The sequence below is a fragment of the Ixodes scapularis genome, unplaced genomic scaffold (assembly GCF_016920785.2).
Source record: "Ixodes scapularis isolate PalLabHiFi unplaced genomic scaffold, ASM1692078v2 PGA_scaffold20__3_contigs__length_1032517, whole genome shotgun sequence".
Classification (NCBI taxonomy): Eukaryota; Metazoa; Arthropoda; class Arachnida; order Ixodida; family Ixodidae; genus Ixodes; species Ixodes scapularis.
In genome coordinates this window covers 141,695-155,782 of record NW_024609847.1, presented here as the reverse complement: position 1 = coordinate 155,782, position 14,088 = coordinate 141,695, and positions in this window count along the sequence as shown.

Sequence of the window (14,088 nt, the reverse complement as noted above, 5' to 3'; positions counted from 1 at the left end):
AGAGAAGGTCAGCAATGGCGGCTGTAATTTGGCGCGTGTGTAAAGCGTCTATACATTACCTCTAACTTTGCATCCTTCGTCCACAATGAGTCTTCGGAACGACGTTTCTAGGATAATCCAGCGACTGACGTTTTCAGGATGTCCTGAGGACGTCTTGTAAAACCGTGAGGACGTTTGTACCTTTCGAGGACGTCCTCAGGATGTCGGGTGTTGTCTGGGAAAGATTTGAAAAACACGAAAGAATAAAGCATGTTGGGACGAAAACAGACAGCGCAGTTCTTTGTTGAAATGGGATTTATGATCAAGCACATTATTCTGTCGGATCAAATGGTTTTGTTGAATTAGGTTTAGCTCGCAAGTCAGCCAGCTGGTCCTTCGGCGGGCTTTCAGCTTTCTGCGATGCGTGTTTTATTCGTGAGCGCAGGCTTCAACAATGTAGGCAGCGGCGCCAAATAGATTTAAAACGAAGAAACAGCTCGGACGCGTGGAACGAAGAGATCACATCACAGGAAAACGCAAACCACTCACCTTTCGTTCGACGACTGCTCGCAAGGCACAATGTTTCTCTGGGCGTTGAACCAGATTGAGCAAAGCTAAGAAGATCGCGTCTATTTCCATGCTCCTATTGGTCATGACGTCAATAAATTTCATCTAATAAAGTGCGCGCCGAAGTTCTCTCGAGCCGCCGGTGTATAAACGTGCAAAGCACGCCACTTTGTTTTGTCAAAACAACAACAAATATAAACCATTCTGACGTGACGGGCGTCAAAATAACAAAGGATCCAAAAATAACGTTATTTTGACGTCCGTGACGTGATTGGCCACGCCCACTGCACTTCAAATCCGTGCCGAAAATAAGCAGCCCTTCCATATCTGCTGAATTCGTTTGGAAGTATTGTGCTATTAGTATCGTATTTTATTTTGCTACGTGTTCGGGACGTATTTATAATATTGTGGCACTGTTGACATGCTCAATAATATTTATTACTCTCTCCTAATACTCTTTTATGTGGTTTGCTGATTGTTTTATTGCAAGCGTGTAGACGATAAACGAACATAGCTTCCGTAAGGTTGCTCCACATCCATAATCGCCAACGAATGAAATCCAAAGAAATCCACAGCCTGTTCCGCACGTTTGTCGTGTGTCTGTGCAAAGCGGCTTTGGTCTGTGTGTTGAGGTAATTTCCCAATTAGTCGTGATGCGTGGAGTTCGCATTAGTTTCAAATGTGTTCGAAACGGACCGAAGCTACTGTGAGACGTGGAACTACGTCAAGTCTGCTCAACAGCCGAGATCATGGCACGGTCGTTCGAAGTAAGTTTGTTTCTTTGTTCGTTAGGGCTAGATTATTCTTTCCTGAGTTCAAAAGTCTTGTTATTATCTGCAGATCGTTGCTTTTACCGGTATTACTAATTGTGCGCAAATGATGTTGTGCAAGGCTGTTTTTTTTTTTTTTTTTTTTCTTCCCCGATGCAGAACATTCCTTTATCGTTCCCAAAAGAGCGCTTAGGCTGCGTACTCGCTCAAAGTCAATCAGTAGCGCCGGAACCTTTCGGGAGATGGTGGGGCAAAGGCGGAAAGAAAAGGGGGGGGGGGGGGGGTTGATTGCCTCCCTCCACCGTATTTTTTACTAGTAAACTAGAATGTCTGGAAGAACGCGGTGCCCCTCCATTGCCGAGGCCATTAGGTTTGACGCAGAGGGTGGAATCTGTGGGCGTATTTGCGTGCGGAGAGCTGAACCAAGCAATAAAAGGCAGCGAGTGATTGATCGAGCAGGCCCGTAGGTTCCGCCGACCAGTAGTCTGCAAACGACTTAGTTTTCGCGATAAGTAATCAGAAAATAATTGCCGAAAAGTGATGCGGTGATGAATTCACCCCATGCTGATTGTTCATGCATAGCATATCACTCCCAATCGTAAAAATTTGTGCCCGCAAAATCATTTTGTCGGCGGCACTTTAAGTAATTCCTCGCAAAATGTCAATCTCTGAAACATAACTTGCTGTACGCGTGTTTCGTATGATCCAACGCACGTGCAACTAACTTCAGACCTCTAGAAACACTCGGGCTGCTTCAAGTAGCGAAGCATTTATTCTCTTCCTAGTGTTATTTAGAGGCTATGAAGTATTTATTACATGCTTCTTGGGAAATTTACAAGCATGTTCTGAATTAAGGTTGTGTCTCGCCAGTTTATGGGAGGAATATTTTGTTTGGTGAAGTATAGTGTTGGACATACCTCACCTAATCCCTGTTTTTTTCATTTGGTACTGCCTTTAGCGAATGGTGTAGGTTGTAATTGTATTTAGTTGTTGCATGTTTATAGTAAGGTGGTGAGCCGGTACTAGTTCAACACCTCGAAAAAAAGTTCACAAAAAGTCAAGGAGACAAGGAAAGTAACTCGTAGACCCCATGTAAGCACAGACTCTCACCTTGCATAAATCAGAGAAGAAAGAAATAAAAAAATGCGGAAGGAGCTCGAGCACAGGGCCAAGTGAAACGTGCTGATTCATCCATTAGCAAGAGCAGAATTTAAAAACATAATTTCCTTGTCAGTTAAGGTATAGATGGATGGCAAATACATAAAAACAGCTCAATCTCTCTCTAAAATCCACGATGGACTGTCAGCTATCTATATACTGTTTACACCTGCTCGTGTATGTCATCCTCACAAAAACATGAATAATTAGCATATACCATGAAAAACATACAAAATGATTATTTTGGGCCTTTAATATTCGCAGTATGGGCGCCCAATGTGTCCGCACATTCGTCTGTTACATGAGCTACCAAGGAAATTGTTTTAATCTTCTACATATGGGTGAATTAGCATGTTCCACTTGGACCTGTTTGAACTTTTGCTAAAGTTCCCTCCGCATTCTTTATTCTTTTTTTCTTCTCTAATTTATGTGACTTGGGAGTCTGCACTTCTATGTAGTGTATGTATTCCTCCTCTTTGTTCCGTGTTCTTTTTTGTGTTATATTTTTTAATATGTTCAATTAAAGTGAACTCACCCCCTTACTACCTGGAAAGGCTGTTGTTAATTCTAGAATGTCTGTGAAACTATCTACCTGACACCTTTGCCTCTCGCCCCGGTTCCTGAAGCTCAGTTCTCCGAGCACAGCCTTTCTGATTTATTTGGTCCTTTCTTCTTTTCTTTTGTATTCAAAAGATAGAGTTGCTAGTTTGTACCTGTGTGTATGTTACGTGTTCCTGTCCTTTTGTCCTTGTCTTTTTGTGCACGTTTTTCAAGCTGGTCAATGATATTTCATTATGTAATCTACTCTGTGTTTTCATCTTTATACTTACTGCAGCCCTTGCCGAGCAGAAGTTGGCATTCACTTTCACCATCCTGATGTGAATGTCCTGAGACGACACAGGATGGCAGTCTCTTCTGCTGAAGTCGAGGCTTCATAGCAGACTGCCAAGGCTGTTTATGGTAAGGTGCTCTACATATTGGGCAATATAATAGCAATTTATGGCTGCTAGGATTGTTTTAAACAGAGACTGTGTCTATAGGCTCGCCTTTAGCAATTCTGATGCCACTCGCTTGGAATGAAGGCCTGTAGGGAAACTGCCCATTTCATTCGTCAGCGCAATGGAGAGTTGACAACGAAGTGCATCACTACTTGCATGCAGTGTTGTTGTGTGTGTTGTATTTGTATTTTGTATTTGTTTATTTAGTGTTCCCAATAATGGCTAGAGTCTTCCCATTCGTGTGCTTGTTAGTAGCAACACACAAACACGAACGAACAGCGAGAGTGGTGAACAGTGCCACTCTCGTCCTTCGCCACCGTGCCCGTTGGTTTTCAGAGAAGTTTGCGGTATTGGTCTCTATGATATTTTGTCATATATCGCACATGGACACAACCAAGGCACTGTACCTACATTCAACACTCGCAAGACTTGCGTAAATACACCCTGTAGTTGGTCAGACTTTCAGAGTCATTTTAATGTTGCAAAAATAAATAATGACAGTGGCATATTTGTCGTGCCGAATTCCGTCACATCTTTTCTGAACTCTGATCTCCACGAACTGCAAACTTTTTGAATGGATTCTTGTACATCTCCCCATCACATATGTCCGAAAACATATTACTTGGGGTATCAAGCCGCGTAGTCAAGAAGCTATGATCTGTAAAACTCTCCAGAGTTGCGGTCGTTTTTTTATGAAAAATATTCCGTGCTATTTCCTAACCACGAATACATGACTGCAGGAGCATGGCATGCATTCGACATACTCTCTTTGACAAGCTACAGCATCATTAAAAGCCATGACCACAACCTTTATTACACCTACCAAGTTTTTGGCTGACGGTGCCATAGAAGCTACGTATGGGCTGGACCAAACTGCAGTCAACCTTGTGTTATGTGGCACTGCTCTCCCGTATACGCAGGAGCAGGAGTGCATATGCATTTCTCAAAGCTGGTGGGTAATTGATTGAATCAGTATGTTCCTGCCACCCCACTCTCAGCTTTTAGTGTTGCACCACGCACATCTTGTGACAATACTGCACACTGTTTTGACGCATGTCATATATTTTTTTTTATATTTTACACAGAACAAGTGGCAGCAGTACCAGCTTCTGTGGTGCAGAGCGTGTGCCATGCAGGTGCAGCCTTGGGTGGTGCAGCTGCATTACCTGCAGCCTTGGATGGTGCAGCTGGTACGGTCGGACCTGCATCCGGTGAGGCAGCTGCTAAAGCATCTGCTGAGGTGGATCCAATTCAGCTACTAAACTTCCTAGATTGTGATATGGTAATTTGATTTGGTAATTTTTGGATTTATATGAGATACCTCTGGATAGAAAGCATTTCTATGCTTCCACAATGTTTTCGTGATGAAAAGGCCTCGGCAATTTGTCATTGACCATGTAGATCTTGATAAATGTTGCTCAAATGAGATTTCTCTTTCAGCACCATCGCCACAATTTATTGTTTTTTGGTGTTGCATCACTTCACCAGCAGTGGTGTAAGAACGAAGCTTATAATGTCTTGAAAAACATATCTAAGGTGACATCTTTTTGTAGAAGGTTTAGTCCTGCATCTCTAACATTTTGTTGAACATTCTGAGTGCATACGGCGGAAAGACTTGAAGCGCCATATTGCCGAATAATTACCTTTAGCCCATACAATATACGTTTTGCAGAAGTGTGTGCATGTCCAGGGCCGCAATTTCTTAAACACGGATCCCGAGTAGCATTGCAAACAAGCGCCGCCTCAGTGATTGGCGTGGATAGACGAGAGTGCAACGGCAGCGTTCCACGTGGACTTCGATCCAATCACAGCTTTCGTGTCCAAGAAATGGCGGCCATCAATGTCGCTTGCTTAGGTTTTGAAAAAGGTCAATTCTTTTTATGTTCACCAGGTACATGGGAACGAAATTCCAGCAATTTTGGAGCATAAAGTGGCCTCTTTTTTTTTTAAGCAGTTAGTTTTATAGTCCCAGCCACGCTTGAGGTTTACATAATAACCCCGCGCACTGGTGAAAAAGGGGAGCGCGTTGCACCGGCACCCGAAATCAGTGGGCGCATTTTCTCATTTTCCCTATTCATCACGCCGACCGAAAAGTTCGGGGGGTGGGGAGGGGAGGGGGATCATGAAACACCATCTAAGGAGCTGGGCTACGAGGCAAAGAGGGCTGGAAAGTGAAGAGCGAAATCACAAGGCGTAGGGTCAGCCAATGAGCGCGCTGTTGGGTGTTTTCTGAGCTGGCCAAATAATCTTCGACAGCAGCTGACGCTACAAGAGGGCTTGCCACCCTGTGCCCCTTGCAGTTCGACAGCGGCATAATCAGGAGACATAACAAAAGAACTTGATAGCTCGAGCAGCGTAGAACTGTTGTATGGGCGCTTCCCAGGACGTTTGAAAATGATTCGATTAAAAAGGGATTAAACTAACGGAAGCTTACTTTAATCAATATGCACGAAGCAGAATTCCACGAAAAGAAGCTCTCACCACTAAATACACCGGTTTTGCCTCTTCTTTTAATTTTTATAGATGCATATCTACGACGTTGGTGTCAAGGTCACATGAAAACCCCTGTATGACAACATAGTGAACCAGGACATAACGCCAAGCGTTGCTGTGAAGAACCTGGTCATTGCTCTGTGGGGGTCCATTGTCCTTCTGCAGAGGACTGTGACCGAAGTAGCGTCGAACAAGGACAGCAGGCCGGCTTTGACCCCGAGAAGGTGTCAGAGAAGAAGGTGTCCCAAGAAGGTGTCCTAAAAGGCGAGTGCAAATTATCTCACGTAATCGTAACCTAAGCAGTTATTCAAAAAATCTTATCAATCAAGTCATTATCTTCGCAGCTAGTTGGTATTATGCTGGCAGTTCACAATGTTTCGGTGGTCTTTGGATGGACCGCATAAAACTGACTGGGTTGAGCACACAGTGTTACATAATGGTGGAAGCTTTCAGTAAAATTATGGGGCGATCAGCTAACCTCAGTAAAACACAAAAGCTATATTTTTTATACTTTACATGCAAACACCAAATTTGTTTTGTGCCACTGGCCTTTATTTTAATTGTATGAAGCAAAAAATGCATAGGACATACAATTTTTATTCCAGTCATTTGCAGTTGCAATACATGCCACGGTGGCCCTGAATGAGATCTGATGTCTTCACAAGAAAAAGGGTCTGCGAAATTTTCCCTGTTGAAAAAACAATTATATTTTTCTTCTTTTCATGTCCTTATCTTTGAAATGATAAACCCACCGCTTTGAGCCATGCCCTTGTAATAAATCATAGCGCAATATGCCCATTTATCTTTTCACTTCGATCTGCCCATTGAACAATGTGAGCTCCCAGTACGTATTGTGAAAAATTACAGTAGTAGCTCTAAGTACTTGTCATGCAGTGGCAAACAAAAGCAGGGTTATAATATGTGATGTATATTAGTACTCTCAATGACTGGTAGGATGTTTGAACACCCTTAATCACATTCTCTAAACTGAATTCAACATCAGCATTGTCCTTATTTTTTAATGGTTTGATCTTGGCTTGCTCAAACATTAGATAGGACAGGGGCACCATATGTCGGGTCTTAAACATGCAGCCCACCTGGCGTTTGCTAGCGGCCCGCGCAGTCAGGCACACATGTAAAACAAATTACATTAAGCACTTCTTTCTAGGGAAAGGGCCAAGGACGTTTTTTTTGGTTGTGGAAAACGGTGACATGGTGACGGTATCTTTCATGAGCCCGATACTTGTCGAAACCAGGAACTGGACGTAAAAAGCTTTCAAATGGCGATGATTGTTAATTGCTATACAGTCAAACTTGCTTATATCGAACTCGCAAAAAACCGTCTGCCAGTTCGATATAGCGGGTAATTCTACATGAAAGTTTGAATGAATCTGACAACAAACCAACGTGACATATTTAGAAAAGTTGCTTACTCTCGAAGGAGCGTCTGTACGTCATGAGGGACGCTCCAGGTGGCTATTCAGAGGCCGCTTCTTCGTTTTTCAAGGTCTCACCGTTTAATCGTCTCCCCCACTTCCCGGCGGTCGACGCGGTTGCCCCCCAGAAATAAAAAGCCGGCTTCCTCTGCAACCTGCCTTTCCCTCATTCATTCGCCCACATTTTGGGAAAGCCAGCTTGCAGACCTAAACGGCACTTTTGGCAGTTTGATCTATCGGGAGACGCTGCAATGTAACCAGATTTTTTTGCTATGCGTTTTTATTGAAGCTACTAGTCTGTTCACAAAGAGTTTGATACAAGGGGTAGTTCGATATTCACGACTCCAACTAACTATAGGTGGCGCGACTCAATTTCCAAAATGGCGGTTATAGTGAGGGTCGGAGATGCGTGCCACTGTTGAGCCTGACCAGTGTAATGGCTTCACTGAGCGGCACAAATAATTTCTGGGAATACAAGGAAGCTAGGGTGTTATGAACGCAGGTCACTTCTTTATCCTGGAAACAAAAACGCTGTTTAGCGTAATATTTACGCAAAGATGAGCGTTTTAATTCTGGAGCGAAACCGAAACTAACCTCTATTTTGGATTTAATTTCTCGGTATAGGTCTTAATTTCGGATTCTTTCATAACTCAAGATGTGTCTCACATCGTGATTATTTACTTAGAGAAGTTTTTTTGCGGAAACTTTATTTTTTGATATACATGTTTGATCTAGACTGATATTTGTTGTCATTGTAGTTGTTGAAAAAATCAGCCCTGATATTTCTACGTTCTCGCTGCCTTTTCTCGCTCAGATAATTGCCATGGCAAATAATGAACTGTGGGCCTTTTAATGTTTTTTTCGGTATTTAGTTGATTAATTGGTTTAACGTTATTCCTAGCATAAGAATAAGAGAATAATTCAAATTTTTATAATATCGTCCACAGAACGTATAAAGTAATAAACACTGTTCTCACTGTAACAACCCAAAGACGGAATTCGAGTCAGACAGCTGAAGTGTGTGTGTTTTTTTATAGCAACGCGTGACGCAAATGACTTTATATTACATCCAGTGTTCGACTGTTTGTCTATCTTGTTAACGATGTCAGAGATTGGTAATAATAATAAAAATATTAAAATTAAGATATTTTAATATGTAATTTTTAAGCGCTAATATAATTTGTTGCTTATGATCTAATTTCAAACACGCGAACAAATATGCCAATCAAAAATGTGCTATTTATCACCACTGGTGCCAATTGCAGCAATTTGAATTACCAAGTAATAAAAGAGAAATAGTTTAAAATTAATAAAAACATTCTAGCTAAAGTGAGAAATCCATGTAAAATTACATTAATTGTGGGTTAAGTTTATTGTGCTATCAAAGTCGCGACTTTTGACAATCGGCAAAACGTCCAAGGTCGGCGCCAATGTCCTTACCGACCAAATGCCCATAAAAAGAAAAAATAAAATTAAAGAAAAAGCTTTTTTTTTTAATTATTAATGTTTTCATAACTTTTAGTTTCTTTTATTTTTACGCTCGTCTCTTTGCCAATCTCAGCCTCTCCAGTTGGAAGGAACGCCTACCTGCTTGCAAGTCTGCTCACTGTTGCACGTTTCGTTGGCGTTGGAAGCCGGTGAATGAGTTTTAGTATTGCGTATACGAGCGAACGCCAGCACTGTGTGTTGGCGTTAGCTTTGCGTGTTCCATACTGCACGTAAGCGGAGCCCGAAATTGCGGTCTTGGATGGCGCATGGCGATGAAGCGCACGCACAACGTGGGTGCACGCAACTCTAACCCAAATGCACACCGCTTGCGTTTGCTTCTATGCGCATTCTATGCGCAATATTAAAACTCTCCAGTAACGCACAATCCCATACGGGCTGCAGCACTACGTTGGGCCATTGAAGGTTGTTGTTTGCATTCGGAAATGACATTTCGCGAGCCATGATCACGAGCAGTTCCGCCGTGCCCACTGAGCGGGAGAATCGGGGGACCCTCACTAGCGCGCTTCCCGTTTCCGCTGCGGGAGGGCGAGCGTCGAGCTGGAGACGCGAATAATCGGGTTTGACATTATAAAGAGTGTACCATTTTAATATGAACATAATTTTCTTAAAAAGGGGGCGACAGTTACGTGGTTGCCTTTTTCACTGTGTATTTGTGGGGCTCGCCGGACATAGATAAGTGGATAACCGTCACAATATCTTTAGTAATTAACCAGGATCTGTTAATTAACTTTTGAATTATTGATTTTATAGGGCATGTCGAAATTCCAATTTTCAAGTGCGTCATTTTAAAGGCTATTCTAAATGACACTGTTCATGAAAGGTTGTGGCCTTACGTCTACAAGCTGTGCTCCTTTAAATATTTCGTCATTGCATATTTTTCAGAATTCCTAGTGATGAAGCTCCGTGGCCAAAAACATCATGCGGATATCATTGCTGTAATGTCGAAGACAGCAAAAGTGAACCATATACTGAGAGAAAAAATAAATGACCAGCGAAAACAAGAGAAATGAAGAGCCAAGCTGTAAATAAAAATAGAACCAGCCGGTTCCTGACAATGCTCTGCAGTGAAATACTGTGTCAAGCATGCATTCCCCCACAGGCTCCCACACAGATTGCCCACAGAGAATGGGGTTATGAAACCCAATGGGTTACCCGCACAGGACTCTGGTCATACACAGCTCCTATAGAATCGCTGTAGGACCCACACAGCTCCCGTAGACCCAAACAAACTGTGCGGGGACCCATAAGGACCCGAACACCCACACAATTTCTATGGGACACACACGGGTTCCTAATCCCATGGGTCTGTGGGTTTGTGGAGCAGGGCAAGAACCATAGAGCATGGGCTTGATTTCTAGAATATTATTTCTATTTCCGACGAATCACACATTTTTTTTCAGTTTTGAAAAACTGAGTTTAGTTAAGATGCTCATATAGCTTCTCGGACACAGTTCAGTTGCTTGTACCGTACATAACTAAAGTATGCCATGCATTTAAGCAACGGAGAGGACGCTTACCGCATTCTGACTCACACTCGTCCGAAGATTGAAAACAGTTCTGTGAAGAACGACAGCTCCCTCTGGTCATAACTTGTTCGCAGTGACGGGTTCGGGGATTAAAAGTCCATCCTGGTATAACGTTTGCTCCTCTGTTACCTCCCTAACCACCATTGTAGCGGGGATCACATTTCCCTTCTGCCGTTGTCAAGAGCCCTGTAACATGAACCATATATGAGATTAACTAGCCTTAATTATATATGCGTAGACATAAAACAACACATTACTGGAACGAACCGTCATAAGCCTTGTCGTTCTTAACGTAATAGGAACTGACATGTTCAGAAACGCAGGGTGTTGCGAGTTCCTCTAGCATCCGATTATCGCTCCGCAACCATTGAGATTACGACATTCGGCGAATTATATGCCGAAGAACAAAACACGAAGAAAAAGCGTGAACATATGGAACAGGAAGTCACGCTGCAAACAAGCTAATGAAGGTTAGAGATCAAGCCAAAGACAACACGAGTCCAGTCTGAGATTTTGTTTGCAAGGGCGCGTGTGTGTGTTTCTGTGCGTGCGTGCGTGCTTGTGTATGTGTGTGATTGTGTTTTGTGTGTGCGTTTGGTCTTTTGATTTCTGCATTCTCAGGGTTGTGTTACTTATAATATGCCACATTCGGCGTTTCGTGAGCTGTCTGATTCTGCGCCGAGAAGCTGATGGAAAGGACTAGAGCGTGCGGGGACATGAGAGCGCCGAGCTCTGACTGCAATGATTAGTGGGTAGACGCAAAGCTAGCTGCCGTCATCTGTACTCATACTCTGAACGAGTTGGATTGCAGAACGCCGGCGTTCTGAGTTCGCGTTTCAACATGTTCGAAAAATAAATATGCACAAAGGGAGCTATAGCATTACGTCTACCCCTTAATCATTCCAGTCAGACGTCGGCGTTCTGACGTCTTCACGTACTCTCGTCTCCCCTACTCTCAATTTCTCTGCGCATAGCTCTCCGACGCATCCGACGCATAGCCCTCCGCATGACGCGTTTTGGAGCACTGATACGTACGACGGAGCAAATATACCACTTGGTTTTAACAGGCTCGTGATTGGACCTGGCGGAATGTAGCATTATGCTTCAATCCATCCAGGGTGAGACGGAGTATAGTAACTTTTTTCAATATTTCGTTTTCTTTTGATAACATTTTTTTGCATTTCTTGGCGAGGATTATGAATTCTGCGTCTGGCAGGTCTTCATCCCAAGCTTCAATGATAAGTGAAGTTGTTTTTAGAGCGCAGCTCTTAGGGGCCCGTTCCCGGCTTGAGCGGCGTCGGCGTCGCCGTCGCCGTCGGCGTAACCAAGGTCACCCCAAGGTCAAGCGGCCCGCCAAGGTCATCCCAAGGTCACGAGACCCTCAAGGTCACCCCAAGGTCACGTGACCCCTCCCCCAGGGCCACGTGACCCCCAAGGTCACGTGACACCCAAAGTCACGTGACACCCCCGAAGTCACGTGACACCCCGAGGTCACGTGACCACCCCCAGGGTCACGTGGTCCCCCGCCGAGGTCACGTGACCTCCCCGGTGACGTCATGGTCACTGATGACGTCACCGGCATCCGCATCGTCATCATCACTGAATACCTCACCGGCATCCGCATCGTCATCGTCATCATCACGAATGACGTCATCACTGACGTCACTGATGCCGTCACCGACATCCGCATCGTCATCGTCATCATCGCTGATGACGTCATCGGAGTCCGCATCGTCATCGTCACTGATGACGTCATCAGTGACGTCACTGATGACATCATCGGCATCGTCACGTGACCCCCAAGGTCACGTGACCCCCCAGTACCCTTCTCTCCTCCTCCTCAAGAGCTGCGCCCTAATTCGGTGTTTCAGGGAGTTGTAAACGGCTTTCACATTTTTAACCTTGGCTCACAACCTCCGCATGTGCGGCGATGTACTGCAATCGGGTGCACCGTTTCCTCGCTAGGATCGGCTACCTCTCGGAAGTGCTCCCTCAGGCGGTCATTTAGGCACCGGCCCGTTTGCCCGATATATTCTTCCCCGCAAGAAAAAGGGATGGAATAGATTCCCTCTCTCTGGCAAGAGACGAACTGCTTTTTTTTTTTTTTTCAAAAAACGGTGAAGTCGTATATTTTTAAGTTACTAATATTTTAAGTATCCATATATTTTTCTGTCGTTAATTGAGTTTCATAAAACATCTTTGTCCCATTTTGTTGGATAACAATCAAAGGCACCATTGTTGTTTTGGTTTCCTCCCTCTAGATAAACTTACTAGTTCTCTCCCGATTATTGCAACTTTAAAAAGATTCAAAGGCAGTCCTGTACCCATTTACTTGTATACACGTTCTGGGGCCCTACACTGGGCAAACAAAAAGGTGGAGCCGAAAGTTTGCAGAGTGCTCCGATTGGACGCCGGCGACAAAAGCGCAGAATCATCGTCATGATAGCCCAATCAGTGCAGTCCGTGAACTTCGGCCCTGACTTGGAGTTTGACGAGTTTAGGGCCCCTGGACTTTAACAACCTTAATAAAATCACAAGCGACCCCAGGCAGTTAGCGGCAGGAACCACGCCAGAGCGTAACGCATTCAACTTTTTCAGAGCCCGACGGCACTGATAATCGGATGGCTTGCTACCGGAGCCCAAGCTGCGTCCAAGGCCCGACGGATCATCTCCTCAGTCATGGACCAGTCACGTCATCTCGCAAACACCCGACTGATAACGACAACGGGCTTGTGACTGAGGATTGGTCAGCAACATGAACAACCGATCAGTCACGTGATAGCGAACGTCATCAAGGTGTTAAAAGAAGCACCCCGCCACGCAATCATCGCAGTCAGCGGCAGGAACCGCGCCAGAGCGTAACGCATTGAACTTTTTCAGAGCCCGACGGCACTTATAATTGAACGGTTTCCTACCGGAGACCAACCTGCGACCAAGGCCCGACGGATCATCTTTTCAGTCACGGACCACTCACGTCATCTTGCAAACACCGGACTGATAACTACAACGGGCTTGCGACTGAGGACTGGTCAGGAACACAAACAACCGATCAGTCACGTGACAGCGAACATCATCAAGGGGTTAAAAGAAGCACCCCAACACAACCATCCCAGTCAGCGGCAGGGACCACGTCAGAGCGTAACGCATTGAACTTTTTTAGGTAAGAATTAATCACAAAACACTGATACCTTTACCTAGCGATACCTGCTGCTGCCGCTGACTGCGAGTTGTGTCTTGAACATTGTAAATATCTTCAGATGATGAAACTTCTGATCACTGTTTGAACTCTAACAAAGAATTTGAAGGAGATGGAAAGGATATGCAATCTACTGAATGTCGATTCGGATACCACCTAGGGAACTGCTCCGGTGTGCCCAAGAGTAGTGTCAGAGAGAAAGAAACAGTCAATTAGCTTAAGAGAAAATTGGGTGTGTCAAACATGTCGCATTTTGAAAACGCGATCGAAACCAAGGGACGCGCAAACGAATCTATCAGAAGGTGAGCATGGCATTCACAAGAAGTCAGCACAAATCACGCAAATACTATTGGCTCTTGGACCCCTAGAAAAGAAGGTCGATGATTTGACCAGCGTAAAGGAAACGGTGCAAGATATCGAAAGAAAGATCCAAAGAATGTCAGACAGATATGACGA